Below are 14,775 nucleotides of genomic sequence, written 5' to 3' on the forward strand. Positions count from 1 at the left end.
ATAGGAAATGTGATCTTAGCATCCAGAAGTTTCTTAACTTCTTTCATGATCAGTGGTTAGATAATTGGATTTACTAGTCATTGTCTTTGTCAGAAATGTTTAGCGTCCAGTTTCAACAGGATGTCATGTGTGATAATCTCAGAATCATAAGTCTTTAACTCGTCATAGCTCCAAGCAATAAAATCTTTATACTCAGTGATAAATTTGAGCATGTCATCTCTTTGTTATCGATTTCACACTTTTCCTATTTGCACCATTTTTGGTTCTTCATCAGTACCCAAATTGTGTGAGTCACATTCTTCGATTCCTTTCTCTTGAGTTTCCCTTCTATTGAGTGCTGATTCGTCATGATCAAAGATGCATTCAAGTTCAACCATTCCTTTTGGAATGGTGTTGGTTTTCAAATTAAGGATTCCATCATCATCCTCAAGCTCATCATCTTCAGGATTTTCCTCAGGTGTATCATCAATCTCTTGTCCTTGAAAATGGTGACGACACATAATAAACTCGAGTATATGTTGATCATCCTGAAAGACCTGAAAGTTAATGATATTGTCGAGAATGGAAGAAATGACAACTAATTTGACTAAGAATCTTTTTAACTTTGTCTTTTCAACTGGCTGTAAAGTGCTAGCTGAAATAGCAAGGGCGTCTGCTACCACATTCTTTCTTCTTGGAATGGATTTGATGTTTAGAGCTTCAAAGTCATCCATTATATCCCATACCCTTTTCCTATAAGTGATTAATCTTTTTTTGTTGCATGAGTATATGGATTTTACTTGTCATATAACCAGTTGAGAATCCCCTTCGATTATAAGAGTGGTGACTCCTTTTTCCAATGCAAAGAGAAGTCCTCGAATCAAAGCTTTATATTTTGCACCATTGTTACTACATCTAAATTGCAATCGATATGTGGCATAGAAAGACCTACCTTTTGGGTTGATCAGTTCAATACCTGCATTAGCTCCTGATTTGCATCTGGAACCATCGAAGTAGAGTATCCAAATTGCATTTTCCTTGGGTTTTCTGACTTTGTGCTTATTCATCCTTAACTTTTCTTTTACTTGAGCCTTGAACGATTGTTTCTTGGGAACCCATTGTAACTTTCCTCATGTAGGGCTTGATGAGTCCCCTTCATATCCTATGGATAGAGGAAGTGTGTGTTTTTCTTGTTTCTCCTGAATTTCCCATATTAGCTCTTTCATTTGCTCAACTTTAGGTTCCGGATGAATGACTAATGAAGTCCATCCTTTACCTTTAACATATCATCTTCTTCTTTGAACTTTAATCATCCTTAGATTAGGAGAAGATAAACCTCCACCATCTAAAGAGGTGTCACTCTATGATACATATAAATCTTCACTTTCTTCTTCATCTTCTCAATAAGGTTGGATGAATTCACTGAATCTTGACTTTCAATGAGTTCATCTTTTGAGGTCTTTGTACTCTTATTTTCAATCATTTGTGTCAATACCTTTGCTACTGCTTCTTGGCATACTGAACATTTGAACTCTAAATGACTAACTTTGTGCAACCGAAAAAATATTGGAAGGAGGAGGATACTAGGGTCAGCTTCCTCTCCTAAAAAATGTAGATTAGTCACCATACTCTCTATGAATTGTGTCACAGTCTCACTTTTGGGTACCGACACCTTAGGTTATTCATTTTGATCTTGAGATGCATTGTTTGGAACCATATTCAATACCATCACTTTTTATGAACCCAAATTCAATTGTAAGAATGCTATCTCATTCGGGGCATTGTAATCTATGATCATTGTTTTCAATTTGGGCTCAACATCTATCTTGATTTGATTGTTCAATCCTTTCCATGACAACCATAATTGAGTGAAGTCTATAGAGAACCATCCTTTGAGACATTTTGTCTATTCTCTGCTTAGGAGTAATCCATATGTCTCTAGGATATCAACCACATGTATGTCAATAATATCCTAGATTCGAGGATCAATTGTTAACTGTATCTGCACATCTTTCAATACTCCAATGACTTTTACCTCTGTTTTATCCAACTGTATTACCACTTAGTAAGAGGGTTGAGGATTAACTCCTAGCCTTTGAGCTATTGATAATGGCATCACATTACATGAAGCTCCTAAATCAATAAGACAATTGTGAAGATTCTTCCCATATATCCTTATGCTTAGCAAAAATGGGGTACCTCAACTTTGTCCTTGAACATAGTGGGCATTAATTTTGTAGCATTTACTTGTCACGGCACCATCTTTTGAGGGACAACATTCGTATTATGGGAAACCTTTGTATTATCCAATGTCTTCATGAGTGCTTCTCTTTGTTGTGGAAAATTTTGCAACATGTCAAACATGGACATATTGGCTTTAGTTTTCTTTAGATCTTCTACTACATTATACTTTTTAGTAGACCAAGTAGGGTTCTTTGGTATTGTTGGTATGTTCACTTGATTCTAATACTATTGTCCTCCTTGGGTTGGCCTTACCGGTGGCAGATTGTTGTTTGCTCTAGGATTAGGTGGAGTTGGTTGCAAACCAGGAGGAATTCCATTGGTCAAGGGATCCTTTTTATTTATGAGATTATATGTATTTCAATTGTCATTTTGAAAGGCAAACATCTCATCATGTTGAAGATCGGGTTCTTGACTAAATGAGAATGAGAATTCCTCACTTGCTTGTTCTTCCACTTGTACATTCTATGTAGAATCATAAGATTCTAATAGCATTGCATTGAATTGAATAGGAGGAGGATTATCATTCACTTGTGAGTTTTGATTCACCTCTTGATTACCATTATAGTACGTACCATCATTGCTAGGCACATTTTGGCCATCATCATACTGAATGTTGTTGTTGTTATCAGTAGGAATGCTTCCATTATTCGGTTAAGTATTCCATTATCAATTTTGTCTTTGGAAGCCATTGTTGTGATCAGGAGGATTGAAGTTGTTTCCTGTATTGTTGTTACTGTTATTGTTGAAGTTCTTGTTGTAATTTTGACCAAAATTGTTGTTGTAGGGGCCAACATTATTTCTTTGGAAGTTGTTATTTTGTCCTTGTAACAATCTAAGATGTGTCAACTCATTGTTCATTTGTGACATGGTCTTTTTCATTTGACCAACTTCTGAAAGGAGATTGTTATCTGCTTCCATAGGAACCATTGCTTTCCATTCAAAGAAAGCTATTTTTTGGGGCTCATACCCTGGATATGTTATCGCTTGAGTTTGTGGAGCGGGTGCCTGTTCTATGGAACTGGTTTCATAGGTATGAACTGACTAGGCATGGTGGGTGCTCCCATGGGGTATGTTGGCATTGTAGGGATTGTTTGTGCTAGAAGCATCATTCCTCCCCCATTAGGATTAGCTTGCTTCATGAACATGATTGATTTTGCAAAGACTTTGTCTAATGTGTCAATATTTGCTACAGGAAGTCTTCTCAGAAAGATCGTAGTAAGAGGGTCCATAGCATTCAAATAAATTTGGATGGTGGCTTCAATTGGTATTGTGTATGGTGTTTCCAACTTGCGGTAGGCCATATGAAAGTGATGGTTGAAGTGTGAAACTGTCTCAATTGGGTCCCTTTTTATTGATATGAATTGTTGATGTATCACTGTTGGATTGATGAATGTTTTGAATTGTTCCAAGAACAATTTTTTAAAAGTGTCCCAATCTCCAATACATCCTGGTGGTAGGTTCACATACCAATTGAAGGAAATTTCCCCCAAAGAGTAGAGAAATAAATGAAGAACCACATCCTCATTAGAAATTTTCTTTCAGTTGCAAATTTCCTTAAAAACCTTGACATGATCTTTGACGATTCTTGTTTCTCCATAAATGAACCTTGGACAAAATTTCTCAAGATTCCTAGGGAGGTCATGGAGTGCACCTCTCAAGTTAATGGGTGAATCAATTGTGTTTGTGAAAAAGGCCATTGGAGGATTTTGTGGACCTAAAGGTGGCTGGGATGGTGATGGGACTGTTGGAATATGTGGAGGTCCACCTAGTGGTTGAATGGGTGGTGGAGTAGAAGAAGATGACGAAATGTCAAATAGAAGTGGTACAACTCAAGGTATTCCTCTGTCACTACATGAATTATGAAAATGAGTAAGCTCTAGAAATTCTTGGGTACTTGGTGAAGATCTTAACGCTCACTGGAATGGGGATCTTGGATCAATATCCTCTAGCTTGTATCAATTCTAGAAAAAGTGCACCTCTGTAGAAGTACACTTCCTCACTTATTTGAATTTTGTGCACCATAGAGTTCGATGGACTTGTGAACCTGCATACATGCGGACTTGCGTACTTGTGTACCTATGGATCTGTGGACCTGCATACCTGCAGACCTATGTACCTGCGGATCTCAATTTCTAAAATTTTCAAAAGTGATTTTTGAACTTTTATGAAGTGCAGATTATTGCAAGGGTGTAAATTTTTTGAAACTTTATCAAATCTTCCTTGTTTCCAATAGTAGGTTCTTTTTTTTGTGGCCCTCCTTCTAGTGCCACTTCTGTTGGGTGTTCATTTTGCACAGGGTCAACGACAAGAATCTATTGCATAATTCCTTTGTTGAAAAGCAAATATTTTTAAGGATCCACTCCAAGGTTCAGTATTTGTCTTGTGATGTACCAAAACCCGCCCAGTAGAAGATAAATGTGAGTGTTCACAAGGAGGCCTTTGCTGGTTCTAAAAACTCTTTTATCTCAAAATTGAAGTAAATCTATTCGCTATCTCAAAATATCACACCAAAAGAATAATATTTTTGTATTTTCTATTTTTCAATGCATGCAACTCTAATAATGCAGCTACTATGAGGTCCTACTCTAACAAGGGGTTAGCAAAGAAAATAATGAAACTGAAAGAAAAATAACATGAAATCAAATGACTTGAAATTGAAATTCCTATATAGACATAAGCTATAGGAAACAACATGCTGCGAGTTAAACCTTTGAAGAAATTGGTAGGAAACCAATGAAAATAGGAGTAGTGCTTACTAGAATCCACTGATGCAATCGTCGGTGAGAATCTTTAACAAATTGAATGATGTTTCACTCTTCATCAAATTGCAAGGCCACAAAAAGTACGCTCATGCAAGACAAAAAACTATGTAGACACAATCGGGTGATGTCTTCTCAAGCTCATTATGTCAGCAAAATTCATATATCTATAGCAAACACCAAAACTAAAAGATCACACATCCAGAAACAATGCAATAAACCTTTGGCTCAATCACAATCTCATGAATAAAATCCACAAAACAATGACACATTCAGGCAAGAATAACTACACTCCAAATCCTAGCACCAAAAGCATAATTTTATTGCATAATAACGATGACCTTTCTTACATTTTACAATGGGGTATTTATAAGAAATTGTCTCTTTAATTTGTGTTGAGAGTGAGAGATATCTTGATGCAATAAAATGCTTTTAAAACATTTAAACAAACTAAATATATACAAACTAACAATCTAACTGGTCCTTAGAGGGATTCCATCCATATTTTATTCATTAATTGGATGCATGAGTCCTTTACATGTCAAAAATAGAGAAAGCATGAGAGAGAAAGTAGGAGGAAGCCATCAGTCAAGGTGGACATGCATGGAGACACCAAAAATAGAAGCCACCCCTTCACTAGGCATGTGTCAGGGTTAACTTGTCATCAAAATGTGCTCTCGATGCATGGAAAGTGCTATTTTTGGAACTAGCAGTCAACTGTCAGCACACCTTATAATTGCGGAGCTGCAGACCTCGACTAGGTCAAAATCTCAAAATTTTACCAAGTGTCAAAATTAAAATTCTGGCATCTAGGTTTTGTTTATCTTTATCCTAAAGCTATGTTTGGATGTTTGCCCTTGAATTTCTCTATAATCTTAGTAATCTTAGCAGCATCCAGAAGATCCAAAGCCTCATACTTGTCCTTGACCTTCTGTCTATAGTTGTCCACCTCAATTTGAGTCTCTGCAAAATCTCCAAGTTTGGTGTCCAACTCTTACAATGCTTCCTCTATCCTAAAGGCTTGTTTGATGTCTTCATCACTAGATGCTTCCTCCAAAGTCTTTCTAAAATTTTCCACAAATACTTCAACTGGCAACAACTTCTCTCATTCTTCATCTTCAAAAATGTCCAAGCATGCATCACTATACAAATTTTCTACTTCCAAAATTTGCTCTCGGGCTTGGTCCTTGAGCCTATGTATCTCATCATGCAATGTTTCCATCACTTTATTTCCATCTGCAATATTTTCTATCCAATCATCTATCATGTCTAACTCCTCTCCGGTATATACATAAATCATAATGCAGTACCTTTTCCCTTTTATGGCTTGCAGAGTTTGTAAATCCTTGCTCCATGCCTGTACCTCATCCATGATACTAAAGTCCTGCCTCAAAATTGCCACGATCTTATCAACATTCTCTTGTGTAGCATGCAATAACTTCAAACTTCCTTTGATTATAGTGACACCCTTATCCTCAAGGTTGTCTTGCCAATCCTGACAAGCTCTCAAAAATGGACTGAGCCGTACACCTTCCCCTTCTCTAAGAATGGTATTTAAAGTCTTCTCGGGGCATTTAGAATCAAGAGGACCAATAACTTCAGCTAGATATCCATTTAAGATCTCAACTTGCCTTTGAAGTGTTTTGATTTCAATCTCATCCTGTTCCATATGGCTAAGAACCTCCTTGACTCCCATAGTCATCATCTATCAGGATGTATCCCGTGTAGGCTTTCTTAACATAATATCTTTCACTTCATAGTCCTCAAGACTAATAGCTTCTGCATCTTTACCTTCCAAAGGGTGAGCCACTTGTGCAAATAAGTCCTGGTTCTGTATAGTAGTGATGAATGCAAATGGCCTTGCATTATGTAATGGAGACTCAGGCTTGTTCAAAAACTCTACAATGTCACAAATATCATCCTCTAAAGCATGGAATTGATGCTTGGAAATTCTCATTATTTCCTTCTGAAACCATCTTGGGATATGTCTTTCTATAGCCTTGGCTCTAGATGATGAAGGGATGTGTTAACTTGCCTCCTTCCCTCTATCTCTCTTGCTTGGAGTCTCCTGTTGTGAGGATTCTTCTTCTGTAGTCTTAATTTTTGTAGATCTTGTAGTTTGATCCTCAACTTCCTGAGAAGGTTGTTGTAAACATTCTACTATCTGTGCCTCTTTTGATGGCTCATCAGTAACCCTTGGTTCTGGTTGCCCTTTTAATGACGGTTCCTTCTGAACATGTTCTTTTGAACTCAGAGGTGGAGGTGTTACTGAAACCTTATCTACCATCATGACTTGAGGTGAAGATGGAGGAGTGAGATGAGGACCTTGTGTCTTGGGTGGCATCTGCATCCAATCTTGCTATTGAAGTTCACCTGTAGGGGTATCTCTAATCTTATCTCCAACTAAGTATGTACCCACAAGCATGAAATCAAAATTTAGAATGGAGAGAACATCATCACCTTGCTCCCTTTTCTCATTCACCCATCATTGTACTTCATCTTTCAAAGAAGAGAGTTCTACCATTTCAGCTTGGGTGGGTGGTGGGGTATTTGTGGCACTCTTCCTTCTTTCCAATTCTGTGGCTTTGGCCATCCGAGTTCTCCTTTGTAGAGGTACTTGCTCCTCCTCTTCATCTGACTCTATTTTGCCCTCATCTAATTCTTCCTTGGGAATGGTTTCAGGAATGGATGGATTAGGCACTAATATTTTATGAACTCTTTGCCTCTTGTTCATTCTAACCTTGATCCTCTTTTGTTTCTATGGAACCATAGGAGAAGTAGGCTTTTCATGCACCAGATGAATGGATGTCTCTAGAATTTCTCCCTCTTCTTTTTGACTCGACAAAACATGAGGCAATGGAAATTCAACCTAGTTATGAGAAGCTCCACCATCTTGGGGCTCTTGGGGACTGGATTCCTATTGCTGGGAAGGGTCCTATTCTTCAACATGCTCTGCTTGAAACTTCTGAGGAGAGGCTCTCTTCCTCTTTCCCTTCCTCTCTAGAGGGTGGTAGTATCCCACTGGATGATCAAGCTAGTAGACTATTTCAAGCTTGATAGGAGACTGGAGCACAAAGATAGGAACTATGACTTTCTTTCCCTTGCCCCTTTTTGGGCGAGCATGTGCATGGAAGATCACTGTATTTGAAATTGGATAAAGTGGAAAGGGTTTCTTGATCCAACTCTTTGTCATTCTAATGACATGTCTTACTCGATTATTAATATCATCTCGTTCCTCTCTATCAACTTCTGCATTTAGAATGGGCCTCTCACCAACTTTATCTATATTGCTAGGTACAAAGTCATTCTACAATAGTCTTTGATATGAACATCGTAATCATTTGTGGTGTTCATCCAATGATCTTCAATGGCATCCTCATGATAGAACTCCTTTCCTACTAGGTTTTCCACTTTATCGACATTGTCGAAGAATGGCCGGGGAGAGTTATATTCTTCAAGAGCATAATTCTCCCATTCCCACTCAAAAGTCGAGATATCCTACCTTCTCTTTACCTGGTATGCTCCTATTACAAAAGGCCAATCCCAACAAGTTCTTCATTGTCTTTTGATCCTCTCATAAGTTGACTCAATCTACCAAGATATTTCCATTAGGACCAACTTGTCACTTGGGTACCTTGGGAGTTTCTTCAAATTGATGGATGCACCACCTACCCAAATGTATGTGAAAGTCCAAAACTAGATGAAATATGCACTAAGAGCTGTGATCTGTGTCTTGGCTTCATCGAACAATCTCTTCCCATAATCCCCTTTGATGAATCGAATGATGGCAAAGATGAAGGCATCATTCGCAATTATGTACTCCTTGCTCTGTGGTGAGAGCTTCTTCTTCACTAGCTGAGGATAAACTATATAGAACCATGCATTAGGGTCTTGCATACTACCCTTCTTTTACAACCCAAGATAGTTAGTTGCCCTTGCTGCAAGTAGATACACCATGTAAGAAGTCATATAGAACTTCTTCTTGTCATTTACCATTTGCAACTGGTCACACAAGTTCTCACTAAGTGTGGTGGCCCAATCCAGTGGCATCTTTGTGTGTCTGATGGTCTCAATGAAGTTGATCATGAATGGAGCGAGATGACCCACTACAGGCAATCCCATAACTCTACTCAGGAGAATGATTGAATATTAGATGTCATCCTTCATGTATCCTCAAGTCATATCCACTTTGCTAATTGTCTTTCCCTGAGGTGGCTTCTCAATGAAGTATAAGGAATATATGATGTCGATGGCCTCCTGGTAATGATCTTTATGCCACCTCTCAGTTGATTCATACGAAAGTTTGATGAACTGATCGACTCTAGGTAGATGGAAAACCCTCTCAATGTTATCAGGTCACAGATCCAAGACCACTTCCCCAGTGATGCTCTTTACCACCCTTTCATTAGGAACAAAATGTCGAGATAGGGTCATAATCAATTTAGCTAACTGCACGATCCTAGGATGTGATGCTACCTTTACTAACCCAGAACAGATTAGGGTGGACCTAAATGATGACCTTTTAGTTGGACTGTTACAAACTTTCAGGAACTCTCCCAAGTCTGTGTGTTCGAGGTCCATATCTTTGATCTCAGCGTACTCATCATGTAACCATGATTTTGGGGTTATACCTTGGAACTTGTAAACAACTAGTTTTGTTGTTGATTCAGATGTGGATGCCATCTGATTATATTACCTGCGTATCAAAAAAAAGAAAATGCAATCAGTTAATAGATGTTGAAAAAATGAAAGAAAAAACGTCTCCACTTGAAGACTTATTCACTTTATTTAAAAAAATATAATAAGAATTTTTTTAAAAAAATTATTATTATTATTATTTTTAAATTATTTTTAAATTTTTTTTGTTTTTTTGTTTTTTTTTGCAAAAAAATGTTTTTTATTTATTTTCAAAATTATAACTAAAACCCTTTAAAATAAACATTAAAAAAAAAGGCACAAACTGATACGAGTGCTGAGGCATGGGCACGAGTTCTGCACGAGCACGAGCACCATGTTGTCATTGCACAAGCGTTGCCTGTGGCATTGGCTTCCCAAAAGGGGGGCCGTGCAGGTAGAGGTTCAAGCACCACACGTAGCAATGCGGGGTTCAGTTGGCAGCACCGTGTGGGCTGCGTGCGCATGAGAGCACGGGGGTCAGTTGGCAGCACTGTGCACGTTCAACGTGTGGGTGCACATGAGAGCACAGGGGTTAGTTGGCGGCGCCCTAGGAGCGCCACACATGTTCAGTGTGTAGGGGGCAGAAAATAAAGGGGGGTAAGAGGGTTTACCTCTCTCTCTCTCTCCCTCTCCAAACAATTGAAGACCATAACAATGAAGAAAGAGGGGGGAGGACATGAGTTATATAGGCCTCCCTCCTCATGCACCAAAACATAAAGCGCGCCACGCCTTGATGCACGTGCATGGAAGAGGGGAGTATTTTTTTTTATTTTTTGATTTTTTGACCTTTGGGATGTAACTTTTAAACAAATTCTTTCTTCTCCCGACTCTCGAATTGTGAGTCCAGGAGTTAAAAAAAAAGGTGGTCCCCATTCCCAGTACGAATGGGGCATGTGTTGTGGACACCACATACCCTAAATTTAATTTATTTTCTACGACATTTTTAGTCAAGAAGGGACACAAAATAGAAATATGTTTAATCTTTGATTGCATTATCAAATCCTTTGAAATATTGATAGCATGTGAATTGTCACATGTAACTGCATCGTATGCAACCTTTCTATCTTTGGGATTTTTTTCATCTAAAATACTTGTTTGTAACAAGATTTTGTTGCAATATATTTTCCCTTCATTTTACATAATGATGTGAATCCCATTTCTTTCTCATCTAAGAGCCAAATTTTTTCCCTAAAAAAATGCATCTCTACTTATACATCTTCTATCATTTTAACATACTATCTAGTAAACAACATTAGAATATTTCAAATAAAAGTCAGTATCCCTCTTATGACATGATCCAAAGCATAGAGTCCAATTCAAATATTTGAATATTTTTATAATTATCAAGTATTATGTGAGTGCTTTTGATTAGCTTGATATCTTGCAACCATGAAAGTTTCAAGCAAAAAAATGGCCTTTAAGTAGTTAATTATAATAATCTATCAATAATATATATGTAAATCTCCTACCAACATCCATGTATTAATCATCATTTCTTAAATTTACTAACACCCTACCATGCTTTAACAACCAAACTAGCTTCTTTGAATGCATACGCCTTAGATAACATAAATTTGTTTTCGAATTCATTATGTGGGGTTTTTATTAAAACTATTGTAATATAATTTAGAGCTTTTTCATGGTTATTTTTTATTTCATTAAGACTGATTCAAAAATACTAATATGCCCTTTGAAAATATTTTTTAAATGGTATCTTTAATAAAAATTCGTGGGTCAGAGGGTTATCAACACTAAAAATTGTGGGTCACACTAGGGTTTATCTATTCAATCTATCCATGGCACATTTCAAAAACATTTCATCTCCATTACCATTTGTTAGTTGAAAGAATGAAATCAAACCCTATCTGCAGGAACAAATATAAAAGAATAATGAAGAACAACAAAAAATGAGATATCAAATACCAAAACAAGCTATCAAAAACTAAAAAGCAGAGGTGTATGGAGCACATACCTATTTTCACATGCGTTAAAATGCAAGGGAGGAATAGAAGTAAAATGTGATGGACCTTGGTTTTGGCATTAATATCTAAAATTTTTGGCTCACCTCCCATGTGCACAGAGAAATAGCTCCAAACCTCCATCCCACAATCCCAAATGACAATGAGCTGATTATGTGATCTCCTAACTTTTTCTTTTTTTGTTGTATTTGTGAGCCTGATAATGTCAAAATTTTGACGCAAAACAAAGTGACATCGAAAATTTGATGCAAAAATAAAGTAACATAAAAAATTTGATGTCATCAGCCTCATAAACAAACAAAAAAATTGATCCTTTGGTTGAAATTAAAGGTCAAAATTTGACCTCAAATGTACTAGTGAGAGGTTCCCAAATATGATAAATATGATGGAAATGGTGACCCCCATGATCATGTTAGACAATTTTATGGACTTAACATGGAATTTGTGCAAGAAGACACATACCTCATGAGGCTATTTCCAAGAAGCTTTTATGGAAAAGTTATGGAATGGTTTATGTTAGCCATTTTAGCCCCCTTCCAAAAATTCCAATGTTGCCATCTTTGTGAACATCCTGGGTGATAACCATGATCACGTTCTTTGAATTATTCATTTATTTCCATGTAAGCATATAAGGGATACATAAAAACATTGTTCCTTCCTTTTTATATCCCTAAGTCTTATAATTTTTTGCATTGTATGACCATCCTATAAGCACTTCAAGTTGTGATGATGCAATTCCCCTTCATCACCCTATCACTCCAATTTGTGACTTAATCGTTAGATTGGTTGTGAAAATATGACATAGTCAAAATCACCTTTAGCATGGGTTCGTAGCTATTTGGACTAACATCCAGTTTTAGGTTGCAAAGGAGTGAAAGTAGTTAGGTGCAACATTACAAGGATTCATTTGTGGTTATGAATTTTGGTTTTGAGGTTGTGAAGGTCAAAGGCATTTGCAGTTATTATTCTCTACCATTAGATCTGCTAGATCAACACTTGTTGCTTCCTTGCTTTTCAAAGTTATGTGAAGGATAACCAAAATGGGAAAAATGAAGTAGCAACACATGTACCATTCACTAGAGAGTGGAAGTAGTCAGGTTTGATGGATTTCACATCCTTGCACATAGTTAAGGGTTACCTAGAGTTAAGTTGGTGATGATGCAAAATGCTTTGTTCACACCATCGTAGGGTCAATTGCTGAGTTAATGATTTAAGTTGTGAAGGTGCAATGATAGTTAGTTATGCAGTTATCAAAATGTTGTAGGTTAAAGGGCTTTGAGATTATTTATAGTTGTGAAGGTGCAAATGGTGATCATGGTTGTTAAGATTTAGGGTAGTCATGGTGTCACATGGAGTTAATGCTAACCCTTTTTTTAGGCTACAAAGTGGTGAAAACTTTGTTCAGATCTTCACAAGGTTAATATTATGGTTAAAATTCATGGCTATGAGGCTACAAACAAAAGAAATGTCAAGATCAAGCAACTAATGCAACATCATAAGGATTCATTTGTAGTTAAGATTTTCAATTACGAGGTTGTGAAGAGATTTGATAGTCATCCGAGGAAGTGTTCACAACATCACATGTTTCAAACAAGCTTGTGTTTAGTGGTTGCAAGGAGGTGTCATGTTTAAAGATAAAGGCATTGTAGCATCATAGGCAAATAAAATGTTAAGCAATGAGCAGTTGCGATGATGTGATGAAGGCTGTTTGGTGGTCATCGTAAGGTCGCAGGGGTTAGTGGACTAAAATGAAAGAAAGTTGTGAAGTAGTGATAGGGCATACTATGAAGACATCACCATTTCACATGGCCAAATAGTTAATAAGGAAAATGAGTTGCGAAGTTGCAAATAGGAGCAGACATAGGTCAACATAAAAAATAGAAAGTTGGATGATCTAGCAGAATGTTTAAAGGATATAGGGCCATGTGGTGGGTTAGATGTTTGAATTTGGTTGACTTGATGACATGGATAACTTGGCATGGTCATGAACATGGAACCAAGCAACTTTTTGATGGCAAAAAGGTCCTTTTGATCATCTGCAACCACCTTTTGGTGTTCTCCATGCTTGGTAAATGCAATTTTCATCCTTCTGCCACCTTGTTTTATCCATCTACCCAGCTAGAGAAGTTATGGCCATTGTTTCTGTCTCTTCAAGACTAGAATTTGCATGCGAAGATCTGATATTTTTCATATGGACTTGTACCTGATCAAATCTTCTTGGCATAAAAAATGATTCCTCTCTGCAACTTGAAGATGGTAGTTGAGTTTTTTGGCTTTTAGTAGAAATCTTCTCAGTTATGCTTAAGTTATAAAAGAAAATTTTCTAACCCTTTCAAGGGTCAATCTTTCTTTTGATTCTATAGTAGTTGTATTTCATACTCTGCTACTATAATTTCCTTGCCTATGAGTGAATATAATTATCTATTGTATCTCTTTCTTCCATTAATATATTGTGCACTATCTTTTTGCCTTATGTTGATGTATAGCTCCCATTCTTCATCTCATATGTTGTATCCATTTTTCCTTTGAATGATATAGAGTGAAGCTCCTTCCTAACAACATTTTATTTCTATCTAATCTACATATGATTATTGAGTTAAAACAAAGTTTGAAGCTGAGTACTTTAGGATTATATTGATGAACTGTGTAGCTCTAGGAAGAGGTGAGACTGAACTTACTATTTGGTGTATCAACCCTCTAGATTATATTAGGTAATTTGATTTTCATGCATTTTCTTCTCCCTTTTTCTCTCAAGAAGTAGTTAGGTGCATTCTAATAGTAAGGAAACTGACCTTCTCCGGAGATTCAAACTCATTGTTCAAGTCCCACAACTTTGAGATTTTTTCAATGTTTCACAAGGTTGCCTTTAGGTCAAACTTTAGGAAAGGGTGCAAAATTTTGTGACTATAGTTTTTGGTATGCCCTATGTGACAAACAATTTTAGCTATTTAAGTTTACTGGAAACCATTTCAATCTTTATGCATTGAGAATTCGGGTGTTATTCTTAGTTCCATCATCCTTTGGAGGCATTCCATCAAACACCATGGTGACTCTAGTGGACATCTACTTGTTTCAAGATGAAACAATGCTAGTATGAAAAGATCATTCTTGATATTTTGTGATTTTTCAAAGTTTTT

This window comes from Cupressus sempervirens, chromosome 3 (assembly GCF_028749045.1).
Source record: "Cupressus sempervirens isolate cs-2001-9-10 chromosome 3, ASM2874904v1, whole genome shotgun sequence".
Classification (NCBI taxonomy): Eukaryota; Viridiplantae; Streptophyta; class Pinopsida; order Cupressales; family Cupressaceae; genus Cupressus; species Cupressus sempervirens.